Consider the following 13,174-nt stretch of genomic DNA (forward strand, 5'->3'; position numbering starts at 1 on the left):
AGAGGGCAGATGTCTATTTTGGGGCCAGTGACCTGATCCCTGGGTGCTCATTCTGAACCTTTGCCTGATGCAATTGACACGCCTGATTGCATATTTTTTTCTACATCATAGTATACAGTTTGCTCTTACAATATGCTTGACATGGAACAATGCACTAAGGGTGTCTGTTTTATCTTTGGACAAGGTATGACATAGTTGTCTCTCTGCAGAAATATTATTGTTTGGGGAAGGGGTTTTTGTATTTACACTGTAAGATTTATGTAACCTGCTCCTTATATGGATATCACTGTAAAAGAGTCTAAAACACTTGTGTATGAAAAACTTTATTTCAATAAATATATGCTTGATCAAAAAGTTACCTGTAATAACTCCCAGCCCTTCTCCTACTCCCACTCCAGTACCTTCCACGTCTGAACAAGAATCAATTTCTCTTTCATCACTTCATAAAAGACCCCGTTTAGATCAAATATCTGAAGAAGGATCTGATTTGGATGAGGATAGTACATCTCTGAAAATAAAGAAGTATTTTTCTGTAGACCATATGGATACTCTTCTTAAAATAGTGAAACCATGGATATGGAAGAGGTACAAAAGCCCCTTTCAGTTCAGGATGAAATGTTTGGGGTTCTCGGGGGGGAAAAAGGAAGGCCTTCCCGGTAAACGACAACATTAATGAGCTAATTAAAGAGGAGTGGGAGGAGGCAGAAAACAGACTTTTTGTTCCAAGAAAGTTTAGGAATAGGCTTTTATTTAATCCAGAGGATACAAAAATGTGGGAGGACTGACCTAAAAGACATACCTATGGCAAGTCATAAAAATAAAAAAAACAACCTCCATTCCCTTTGAGGATTCCTCACAATTAAAAGATCCTATGGACAGGAAAGTGGATTCCCTTCTGAGGAGAGCGTTGGAAACCTCTACAAATATTGCAGCTATCCTCTGTAGCAAGGTCTTTCTCTGGCTCAATCAGCTAGGGAAACATCTTATTGTAAAAACCTCTAGTAAAGAGATTTTAGAATCTCTACCTCCTACTTAAAATGGCTACTGGATTCCTAGCGGATGCTTAGATTTGACGCTAGAGAAGGGGCCCTCACAAACTCTGCTAGAAGGACGCTATGGCTAATTACCTGCACAGGAGACATAACTGAAAATGTTGTTTTTTTTTTTTTTTAACAGTTTCAATTGTCCAAACACCAAAAAAAAGTCTTAAGATATTTAGAAAATACTAAAATTCCCAGAATTTCCACTGTTCCAGGGTTATTCCTATTTATTCTTGGTAAAAAAACAAATGTGATGTACAGAATATTAATTTAAAGCAACTACACAAGTCTAAAATACAGAAGATTCAAAATGGAAACCGTCTGTGATTCCCCTGATAGGAAATGGAGCAAGCATGTTCACCATAGACCAGGATGCCTATTACCATATACCCATCCATCAAGATCATCAGATACCTAAGGTTTGCAGTTCAAATGAACCAGGAGATTCTTCATTTTCAATTTTGTTGCCTTCCTTTCGGGATCTCTTCAGCACCCAGACTCTTTACGATGATCATAGCGGAGATTATGGCATCCCTCAGAAAGAGAGGAATAGTGGCCATCCCCTACTTGGAATACTTCCTGTTAGTAGTAGAAAATTCTGAAGTCCTGATTCAGCACAAATCTATAGTCCATATCTCTTGGAAGATTTGGGCTGGAAGGGGTCCTCTTACATTCAGTAGTTCAAAAATAATTTCTTCACTTGCAAAAGATGGAGAAGATGATGGAAAAATTAAAAACCTTCATTAGGAAGAGCTACTGTTTTAAGACAAGCTACGAGCTTCCTAATGACTTCCTGCATTCGAATGGTGCCATGGGCAAAATTTAATTCAAGGATGACTCAAAAATGGATCCTGCAGTCATTGGACAGACACCAGAGTTCAATCAACTCAAAAACCAGAATACCACAAGAGGTAAGAGCCTACAGTCGTGTCAAAGTTTTGAGAATTACATAAATATTGGAAATTGGAAAAGTTGCTGCTTAAGTTTTTATAATAGCAATTTGCATATACTCCAGAATGTTATAAAGAGTGATCAGATGAATTGCATAGTCCTTCTTTGCCAGGAAAATTAACTTAATCCCCAAAAAACCTTTCCACTGCATTTCATTACTGTCATTAAAGGACCTGCTGAGATCATTTCAGTAATAGTCTTGTTAACTCAGGTGAGAATGTTGACAAGCACAAGGCTGGAGATCATTATGTCAGGTTGCTTGGGTTAAAATAGCAGACTTGACCTGTTAAAAGGAGGGTGATGCTTGAAATCACTGTTCTTCCATTGTTAACCATGGTGACCTGCAAAGAAACGCGTGCATCCATCATTGCGTTGCATAAAAATGGCTTCACAGGCAAGGATATTGTGGCTACTAAGATTGCACCTCAATCAACAATTTATAGGATCATCAAGAACTCCAAGGAAAGAGGTTCAATTCTTGTTAAGAAGGCTTCAGGGCGTCCAAGAAAGTCCAGCAAGCGCCAGGATCGTCTCCTAAAGAGGATTCAGCTGCGGGATCGGAGTGCCACCAGTGCAGAGCTTGCTCAGGAATGGCAGCAGGCAGGTGTGAGCGCATCTGCATGCACAGTGAGGCGAAGACTTTTGGAAGATGGCCTGGTGTCAAGAAGGGCAGCAAAGAATGCATCTTCTCTCCAAAAAAAAACATCAGGGACAGATTGATCTTCTGCAAAAAATATGGTGAATGGACTGCTGAGGACTGGGGCAAAGTCATATTGTCCGATGAAGCCTCTTTCCGATTGTTTGGGGCATCAGGAAAAAGGCTTGTCCGGAGAAGAAAAAGTGAGCGCTGCCATCAGTCCAGTGTCATGCCAACATTAAAGCATCCTGAGACCATTCATGTGTGGGGTTGCTTCTCATCCAAGGGAGTGGGCTCACTCACAATTTTGCCCAAAAACGCAGCCATGAATAAAGAATGGTACCAAAACACCCTCCAACAGCAACTTCTTCCAACAATCCAACAACAGTTTGGTGAAGAACAATGCATTTTCCAGCACGATGGAGCACCGTGCCATAAGGCAAAAGTGATAACTAAGTGGCTCGGGGACCAAAACGTTGACATTTTGGGTCCATGGCCTGGAAACTCCCCAGATCTTAATCCCATTGAGAACTTGTGGTCAATCCTCAAGAGGCGGGTGGACAAACAAAAACCCACTAATTCTGGCAAACTCCAAGAAGTGATTATGAAAGAATGGGTTGCTATCAGTCAGGAATTGGCCCAGAAGTTGATTGAGAGCATGCCCAGTCGAATTGCAGAGGTCCTGAAAAAGTTGTAAAATAAGCATAGCATTTAGCACTAGAATGTTTTGTATGATTATGACGTTGTTGTACTTTGTGTTTTCAGAGTGCTGCTGCATTACCCTTTCTGGTGATCAACAAAAGTAATTCTCATTTTTACATACTGGCCAAAGAGAAATTAAATCTATCAGCATAGATCCTGAAGGGAAATATTGCATAGACAGGGCCTGATGCATAGGTTACTTACTACCCTTCAACATTGTCGTAAATAGATAACTTCTTCCATCTATTTAAAAATCTGGAAAACCTTTCACTCTTGGTCAGAGGAGATCTCTCTGAACTCGATATCCCCTAATATTCCAAAAATCCTGGATTTTCTACAGTTAGGATTCAACAAGGACTAAAGTATTGGTACCCTAAAAGTACAAATATTAGCTCTAAGTGCCATATTTGACACTCCCCTAGGACATCATAGATGGATAAGAAGGTTCATCAAGCCAGTTCCAGGATCAGACCCTTCCTAAGGAAAAATATACCACCATGGGGTTTAAATATTGTCCTTAAAGGGGTTCTGCAGTTTGTTTAAACTGATGATCTATCCTCTGGATAGATCATCAGCATCTGATTGGCGGGGGCCCGACACCTGGGACCCCCACCGATCAGCTGTTTGAGAAGGCTGTGACGCTGCTGGATCGTCGCTGCCTTCTCAAACAGCTGATCGGCGGGGGTCCCGGGTGTCGGACCCCCGCCGATCAGATGCTGATCTATCCAGAGGATAGATCATCAGTTTAAACAAACTGCAGAACCCCTTTAAGGGAATAACGAAATACCTGTTTGAATATTTAGAATCATTAAATATTAAAAAAAAAATATCTAACTTTATCAATTGTATTTTGGTGGCCATAACATTAGCCAGTAGAATTGGTGAAATTACAGGCCGTATCTGTTCCACATCCACTTCCTTACAATCCAGGAAGATAAGATAATCCTTACAATAGACCCAGCATTTCTCCAAAAAGTTGTCTCCTCTTCATACAGAGTAAGAAATCATTTTACCATCCTTTTTTCAGAATCAAACAAATCTGAAAGAGTTCCATACCCTCGACGTAAGGCGAGCAGTGCTACAAGTTTTGAAGGAAATACTCTATTCTGTTTATATAGTTTGGTGGTAAAAACCAGGGAGAAATGGCATCAAAATCAACAATTGCAAAATGGCTGAAATAAGCAATTTCAGAGGATACAAAGCCCAACAACTGGTGCCACCTCTGGGTATCAAAGCTCATTCTACAAGAGCTGTATTATCCTCTTGGGTTGAGAGCAAATGTATCCATTGACCAATTTTTTTGCAAAGCTGCCTGTTGGTCCAGCATACATACCTTCTAAAAACATTACAGATGGGACATCCAGGTCAGTAGGGATCTGGCGTTCGGTGACAAGGTCCTTCAGGCCGTGATCCCTCCCAAAAACCTTTTGAGTTGGTACTTCTCATGTGGTTCTGTCATGGAAGACATCCTGGAAAGTAGGAATTAGACCTACCGGTAACTGGTTTTCCAGGAGTCTGACATGACAGCACCTGTTATTTCTCCCACTAAAATTTGACTACTATGTGAAGTAACATGGTACATAAAGAAAAACCTTGGTGGCAGCCATCCAGATGTAGTTCTTGGAAAAACAGTGGGATGGATTGGGGGTTTTTCAATCTCTTGCTTCCTGTCCCTTCAGAGGTCAAAGGGAACATCCTCCTGTGGTGCTGTCATGTCGGACTCCTGGAAAACCAATTGCCAGTAGGTCTAATTCCTATTTTTATGGGCAGAGAAACATGTAAGATACCCTTCTGCCATCCAGCTGACGGGAGATGTGAACTAATAAGCGGACTTCCTCGGCAGATTGAAGTTACACCTAGTAGAATGGAGTCTGAATCCTCAAATCCCAATAACAGAAAGATCAAGAATTCCAGAAATAGATCTTTTTACATTTGTCAAACACAACTCCTAAAATTTGTCACCCTTTCTACAAGCGACGGAAGTTTGGGGTGTATGCTCTTGCTTAAAATTGGAACTTTCATCTAGAATACGCCGGGTCTTGAACAAAATGTTTGCAGAAAATGCCCTAGCCATCTTGGTAGCTCCAATTTGGTCCAAGAAATTCTGGTTTCCTCTGCTAAAAATTATCCCAGTGAGGTCCTTGGGTGCTTCCATACAATCTGTTTATTGTTTCAGGGTCCAGTCCTTCTCCCTCAATGTCTATTTAGCGGCATGGTTTCTTAAAGGTTTACCCTGAGGGCTAGGGGCCTGTCAAATGATATAATAACTACCATGTTTGCCAACAGGAAGGAGGTTACATCTTGGATCTGTTCAAAAATCTGGAATAGATGTTGCTTGTGGTGTGAGCAGTCTAGTCTCTAGTGTTTGTTTTCTATCCAGACTATTGTGAGGTTTTTACCATGGCTTCTATCGGATTTCTCTAGTCTGCCCCTCCTGGAGTAGCCATTACATACTCTGGCTCCTCCTGCACTGCTCCTTCGTCAGGTGATGGATTCTTCTAACTCCGAATTCGGTGGCATACGCTGCATGGCCTCCTCCTTGGGCGGAGCATGGTGCTGCCACTCTCTTCCGGTGGCTACTTCTGTGTAGTGCCAGTCTCAGATGGGGAATGGGCTTCGCTCTGCCCCCTTTTTTTCCTTCCGTTTTTTTCCTGCTCTGGTTCAGGGTTCACGGTTACTCCGCAGACCTTGGTAGCTCCTAAGTTACTACTTCCCCTCATCTACGCTGATGCAGGGTATTGGTTCTGTGTTTTTTTTTTTTTCTTCCAGTTTCGTTCCGGACAGACTATTGGGCTGTGACGTTTTTCCATATTCTCCTTCTACAGGTGAATCCTACCCATTGGTCCTGGGTGTACTACCGGTATCTGCAGCTACCTCTCATGTCTTGACTAATGATTGCCATGTCAGTCCGATGGTAGTCATGCCTTTTCACGGCACATTCCGTGGCTAGACTACGAGACTCACCATGCCAGACTGAGCGGGGGAGCTGCCACGTCGGTTGATCGAGTTTGGTTCCTGGAACAGAACACCCCTTCTATTCTTCCTCCTTGAGGCAGGAGTTTTTTCTCTCATCTTGGTCGGGTTGAAATTTCCGTCGAGCATGGTTGCTACACAATCAATACACGGGCGCTGACAGAACTCCATCGCCGGTGATTCTCATATCGTCTCTACTTCTGCCTATCCGATGTATTGATTCCTTGGCTTGTGGTTGGACATGCCTCCTTCAGGCAGCGCTTCCCTTTAGCAGGGGTGGATCCTGCGGTCCTTGGTTTCTTGATGGGTCAGGTTTGGCGCTTTCTATCCTTTTCCAGCGTCCTCTGACTCACCCGGGGCCCATATTAGCCTTCCTTCAGGGAATGGCGCATGCAGTTCCTCCATACCGTCCTACTTTTACAGCCTTGGGATCTGAACTTAGTCCTTTCAGCGCTCTGGAGTTCTCCCTTGTACCCTTGCGGGAGATGTCACTCCAACTCCGGTCCTGGAATGTACATTTTTCTTGGGGCTATCACATCCATTAGACAGTGTCCGGGTTGGGGCGCTCTCTTGCAGAGAACCTTCCTGGTTCTTCACAGGTATAAGTGGTTCTCCGACCATTCCTTTCCCCGACGGTCTATGATTTCCATTTCAATGATGAGATTATCCTTCCATCACGGTGTCCTTCCCCTTCACACACCAGGGAAAGGGAGTTAGGTCTTTTGAACGTTGTCAGGGCTCTGACGATTTATTTGCCAGCCTCCAGTTCCTTCCGGTGTACGGACCCCTCTGTCATCCCAGAGGGTCCTCGCAAGGCATTGGAGGCCTCCAGGGTGGCAATTGCACGTCTGCAATTGCTGAAGCATACTGCACCCGGGGCAGGGTTCTGCCTTTCGGTGTCATGGCTCACTCCACCAGAGCGGTGGGCGCTCTTGGGCTTGGATTCAAGGTTTGGCCGCGTAGTTGTGCAAGGTGGCTACTGTCCTCCTCCTTGCGCACATTCACAAAATTTTGCCAGGTGCATAGTTATGCATCGGCGGGCACTGCCTTGGGCCGCTTGGTCTTGCAGGCAGCAGTTCTTAGTTGCCTGCAGGGGCGTTTACTCCATGGGTCTGTGGTTTTCCCTCCCTGTGGACTGCTCTCGGACGTCCCACGGTCTCTGTGTCCCCCAATGAATATGTGCAAGAAAACGAGATTTTGTTTTATGGGCAAGAAAACGAGAACTTGCAAGTAAAATCTTTCTCGCTCTTCATTGGGGGACACAGCACCCACCTAGTATTGTTGTTCGGCCTCGGTTGTGGCTGTTGGTGGTTAGAACCTGGTTCGGTTCTTGACATGGTTGGTGTTCCACGTTATTTTGTCGATTTACTTGCTTCTCCTACTGCTTCTCACAAACTGAAGCGCTCTCTCCAGGCTGGAGGGGGTATAGCTGCCAGGGGAGGAGCTAACAGCTTTTACTAGTGTCAACGCCTCCTAGAGGACATAGCTATACCCACGGTCTGTGTCTCCCAATGAAGAGCGAGAAAGAGATTTTACTGGTAAGTTTTTTACAAAAATCTTGTTTTCTTGTATGGATTTATCCAAAGCTTGTTAAAAGTACAGTGATTAGTCACGCTGACGGGTACTGTACAGTCTTATTAAACTTAGCATATAGCCTGGTATTTCGGTTGTCCCATTCCTGAGAAGCACATTTTTTATTAATACGTAAATTGGCTTACTGGAGCACCTAGGGACTGGCCAGAGCCTCAGCGCACCAGTTAGTAACAACTGTACAGTTTTAGTTCCTCCCCCCTTCCCCAAGATTGACAGGGTTATATATCTTGTGCGCTATCTGCTACCGAGACTGGGGTATACAGTTGTGTTCAAAATTATTCAACCCCCAATGCTGTAAAGGGTTTTAGGGAATTTAGCGTACATTTGTAATTGTGTTCAGAATGAAATCTTACAAGGACTTTTTAAAGAACCAAATGCAACTAAAATGACATCAATTGTTTTTGTAATACAGTATTAAATGTTTTTTTTTTTTGTGATTTCTTCATTGACACAATTATTCAACCCCTTAAAGACTACCATTCTTAAGAACAGAGGTTCATTCAAGTGTTTTCGATCAGGTATTGAAAAAACCTGTGGATGTCAAGGAGCAGCAATCAAGCATAATAAGCACCAATTAGGCAGATTTAAAAGGACTGTGAAACTCGGCTCCTTCTAGACATTTACTGGTGTGTTTACAAACATGGTGAAGTCAAGAGAATGGTCCAGGAAGACAAGAGAAGAGGTGATTTCTCTTCACAGGAAGGGCAATGGCTATAAGATGATTGCAAAGATGTTAAACATACCAAGAGACACCATAGGAAGCATCATTCGCAAATTCAAGGCAAAGGGCGCTGTTGAAACGCTACCTGGTCGTGGCAGAAAGAAGATGCTGACTTCGACTGCTGTGCGCTACCAGAAGCGCAAAGTGGAGAAAAGTCCCCGTGTGACTGCTGAGTAACTGAAAAAAGATTTGTCAGATGTGGGTACTGAAGTTTCAGCTCAGACAATAAGGCGCACACTGCGTAATGAAGGCCTCCATGCCAGAACTACCAGGCGCACCCCCTTGCTGTCTCCAATGAATAAGAGTCGACTGCAGTATGCCAAAAGTCATGTGGACAAACCACAAAAGTTTTGGGATAGTGTTCTGTGGACTGATGAAACAAAATTAGAACTGTTTGGGCCCATGGATCAACGCTATGTTTGCAGGAGGAAGAACAAGGCCTATGAAGAAAAGAACACCTTGCCTACTGTGAAGTATGGCGGGGTGGTCAATCATGCTTTGGGGCTGTTTTGCTTCTACAGGTACAGGGGAAGCTTCAGCGTGTGCAAGGTACCATGAATTCTCTTCAGTACCAGGAGATATTGGATGAAAATGTGATGCAGTCCGTCACAAACCTGAGGCTTGGGAGATGTTGGACCTTTCAACAGGACAATGATCCCAAGCATACCTCCAAGTCCACTAGAGCATGGTTGCAGATTAAAGGCTGGAACATTTTTAAGTGGCCATCGCAGTCACCAGACTTAAATCCGATTTGAGAACCTCTGGTGGGATTTAAAGAAAGCAGTTGCAGCGCGCAAGCCTAAGAATGTGACTGAACTGGAGGCTTTTGCCCATGAAGAATGGGCGAAGATACCCGTAGATCGCTGCAAGACACTTGTGTCAAGCTATGCTTCACGTTTAAAAGCTGTTATAATTGGAAAATGATGTTGTACTAAGTACTAAGATTGAATGTCACTTGGGGGTTGAATAAAACTGATAATGATGTGAGCACAGAAAAGACATTTGTGGTTATTTCATTACAAATGTTATGTTCTATTTGTCTGACTTGGGCTACTTTCACACTAGCGTTCGTCGGTCCGCTCGTGAGCTCCGTTTGAAGGAGCTCACGAGCGGACCCGAACGCCTCCGTCCAGCCCTGATGCAGTCTGAATGGATGCGGATCCGCTCAGACTGCATCAGTCTGGCGGCGTTCAGCCTCCGCTCCGCTCGCCTCCGCACGGACAGGCGGACAGCTGAACGCTGCTTGCAGCGTTCAGCTGTCCGCCTGGCCGTGCGGAGGCGTGCGGATCCGTTCAGACTTACAATGTAAGTCAATGGGAACGGATCCGCTTGAAGATGTCACCATATGGCTCAATCTTCAAGCGGATCCGTCCCCCATTGACTTTACATTGAAAGTCTGAACGGATCCGCGCAGGCTACTTGCGCACTTGCGAATTTTTTTTAAAGTTATTAATGCAGACGGATCCGTACTGAACGGAGCCTCAGTCTGCATTAATATGATCGGATCCGTTCAGAACGGATCCGATCAAGCGCAAGTGTGACAGTAGCCTTACAAGTGCCTCTTTGATTTAATTTTAAACAAGATGACTGAAATTATCAAAATCAATGTCAAACTGGCCAAAACACTCAATTTCAGTGGGGGTTGAATAATTTTGAACACAACTGTATGTGTGTATATTATTATTTTAACCTCTTAAGGACACAGGGCGTACCTGTATGCCCTGATGTCAGAGTCCTTAAGAACACAGGGCATACAGGACTCAGCAGGCACCCTATGACAATGCCAAGGGGTGGGGGGGTCCTGTGACCCCCCCCCCCCATATCCATGATCGCTGCCGATTAACCCCTTCTATGCCGCTGACCGCGACATAGAAGTTGTTTGTAGTTGAGGGAGCCCATGGAGTCCCCGCGCTGCTGTGGCGGGGACCCGATGCGTGACAAGGCAGCCCGATGCGGTGCAGAGGCTGCCCAATGCCTTGCACGGCATCGGGATCTGCCTTCTACGGGAGCCGAGGAGATCCAGCCTCAGGCTGGGTCTCCTAGGCAACCGGTTAGTGTACGACTGTGTCATACACTAACGGGCAATGCATTACAATACAGATGTATTGTAGTGCATTGCAGAGGGGATCAGACCCCCAAAAGTGGGACAGAAAATTATTATATTATATATATATATATATATATATATATATATATATATATATATATATATATATATAATATTATATTTTTATATATTTTTTTTTTTTAGTAAAGTGTTTTCAAAAAAAAAAAGAAAACGCCCCTTTCCCCTAATTTTATAATAAAATAGGAAAAAATGAAAATACACATATATTGCAGCGTCCATAACGGCCGGCTCTATAAATATATCACATGATCCACCCCGTCCGATAGACACCGTAAAAAAAATAACTGTCAAAAAAGCAATTTCTTTTGGTCACATTACATCAAAAAAAGTATAATACCAAGTGATCAAAAAGTCATATGCACCCTAAAATAGTACCAATCAAACCGGTCATCTCATACCGAAAAAAATGAGCCCCTACATAAAACAGTCGCCCAAAAAATAAAAATAAATATGGCTTTCAGAATATGGAGACACCCAAAAAATTTTTTTTTCAAAAATGCTTTATTATATAAAACTGAAACAACAAAAAAGTTGTCATATTTGGTATTGTGTCCGTAACAACCTGCTCTATAAAATAGCTTATGATCTAACCTGTCAGATGAACGTTGTAAATAACTAAAAAATAAAAACTGTGCTAAAACAGCAATTTTTTTTTTTATTTTTTTTGTTACCTTGCCTCACAAAAAGTGTAATAGAGCAACCAAAAATCATCTGTAAAATGGTACTAACAGAACTGCAACCTTATCCTATAGTTTCCAAAATGGGGTCACTTTTTGGAGTTTCTACTCTAGGGGTGCATCAGGGGGTCTTCAAATGTGACATGGCAAGTTAAAATTATCCCAGTGAAATCTGCCCTCCAAAAACCATATGGTGTTCCTTTCCTTTTGCGCTCTGCCGTGTGCCCGTACAGCAGTTTACAACCACATATGGGGTGTTTCTGTAAACTACAGAATCGGGGCGATAAATAGAGTTTAGTTTGGCTGTTAATCTTTGCTTTGTAACTGGAAAAATTTATTAAAATGGAAAATCTGCCAAAAAATTTCATCTCCATTTTCCATTAATTCTTCTGGAACACCTAAAGGGTTAACAAAGTTTGTAAAATCAGTTTTGAATACCTTGAGGGGTTTAGTTTCTAGAATGGGGTCATTTTTGGGTGTTTTCTATTATGTAAGCCTCACAAAGTAACCAGACCTGAACTGGTCCATAAAAAGTGGGTTTTTTAAATTTTCTGAAAAACTTCTAAGCCTTCTAACATCCCATAAAATAAAATGGCATTCCCAAAATGATTAAGATATGAAGTAGACATATGGGGAATGTAAATGAATAACTATTTTTGGAGTTATTACTATGTATTATAAAAGTAGAGAAATTGAAACTAGGAAATTTGCAAATTTTTCAAAATTTTTGGTAAATTTGGTATTTTTATAAAGAAAAATGATTTTTTATTTTTTTTTACTCCATTTTACCAGTGTTATGAAGTACAATATGTGATGAAAAAAGTCTCAGAACGGCCTGGATAAGTAAAAGCGTTTTGAAGTTATTCACACAAAGTGACACTGGTCAGATTTGCAAAAAATGGCCTGGTCCTTAAGGGGTTAAGGGTCCTAGCTCCTTTAGGGTTTATGCACAGTGATTAAAAGAACTTGTTTATTACCTCAAATTATTGTTTGGAAAGTGTTCTATATCTTATGTAGCCCTGTCTTCTTGCGCCAGGCCTCCTGGTCTTTTGCGCGATTCATCTCCAGCTGGTCTCTGAGCAGATGCCAACTGAACAAGCACTGAGCCCTGTCATCTTGCTCATGTCCAATGTCTCCCAGTCTCTACGCTTTCCAGAGTGTAGCATGTAGTGAGGCCATATCTCCTAGACAGCTCTCTAAGTGGAGACAACCAGTCCTGCTCACATTGTAGGACAGGTTGCTGGTGGCCATTTTAAATCCTTCCCAGACAACCCCTTTGATGGGGTTGATTATGCTGACAGATGTTCTTTAAAGGCCATGTACACCTTTTTGGAGGCAATTTTATTTTATTATTGCATTATACTTATTTTGAATTTGGAACCCCTTTTTCTGTACAGGGCTGACATGCTCTACTAGCTGCCTGTGGATTTTTTGTCTTTTCCGTCATCTGAAGAGCAGACTGACTTCTTATCTGTGCTCTCTCACATTATAAACACTCATTACAGCCCAGTTCTTATCTTACTGATTTAAGAATGTTGCCTAAATCAGTGAAAGTACTACTCAAACAGTTAGAAAAACAGTTAAAGGGAACCTGTCACAGGGATTGTGTGTATAGAACTGAGGACATGGGTTGCTAGATGGCCTCTAGCACATCCGTAATACCCAGTCCCCATAGCTGTGTGTGCTTTTATTGTGTAAAAAAACGATTTGATACATATGCAAATTAACCTGAGATGAGTCAGAGCTGGAAAA

General features: G+C 42.6%; 1 protein-coding gene across 1 annotated transcript in view; it reads left to right on the forward strand.

The window, feature by feature from the left end:
* Positions 1 to 13,174, forward strand: part of DDX25 (DEAD-box helicase 25) — a 90,605-nt gene that overhangs the window by 19,949 nt on the left and 57,482 nt on the right. The gene's annotated exons all lie outside the window — the stretch shown is intronic.

This window comes from Bufo gargarizans, chromosome 2, assembly GCF_014858855.1.
Source record: "Bufo gargarizans isolate SCDJY-AF-19 chromosome 2, ASM1485885v1, whole genome shotgun sequence".
Lineage (NCBI taxonomy): Eukaryota > Metazoa > Chordata > Amphibia > Anura > Bufonidae > Bufo > Bufo gargarizans.